A 253-nucleotide genomic window follows, 5' to 3' on the forward strand; every position below is an offset into this window, starting at 1 on the left:
TGATTAAGTAAATAATGAAAAAAAATGGAGGTGAGGAGAGAATGCTTTTTTTTTTTTTTCACCGAGAGAGAATCTTTTTATGTTCTTTGGGAATTTTCTTGGTAGAAGTTTTAAAAGTTTCAACTGGGAGCCTCTCTGCCTTAAACACAAATCACTGGCCCGGTGAGTCAAGTAAGATATTGATAGCACAAATTCCCATGCAATTGTGAAGGGGAAATGCATGTGTATCAGCACCCCTCCATGGTTATTCTGA

Source organism: Cebus imitator, unplaced genomic scaffold (assembly GCF_001604975.1).
Source record: "Cebus imitator isolate Cc_AM_T3 unplaced genomic scaffold, Cebus_imitator-1.0 Scaffold63, whole genome shotgun sequence".
NCBI classification, from domain to species: domain Eukaryota; kingdom Metazoa; phylum Chordata; class Mammalia; order Primates; family Cebidae; genus Cebus; species Cebus imitator.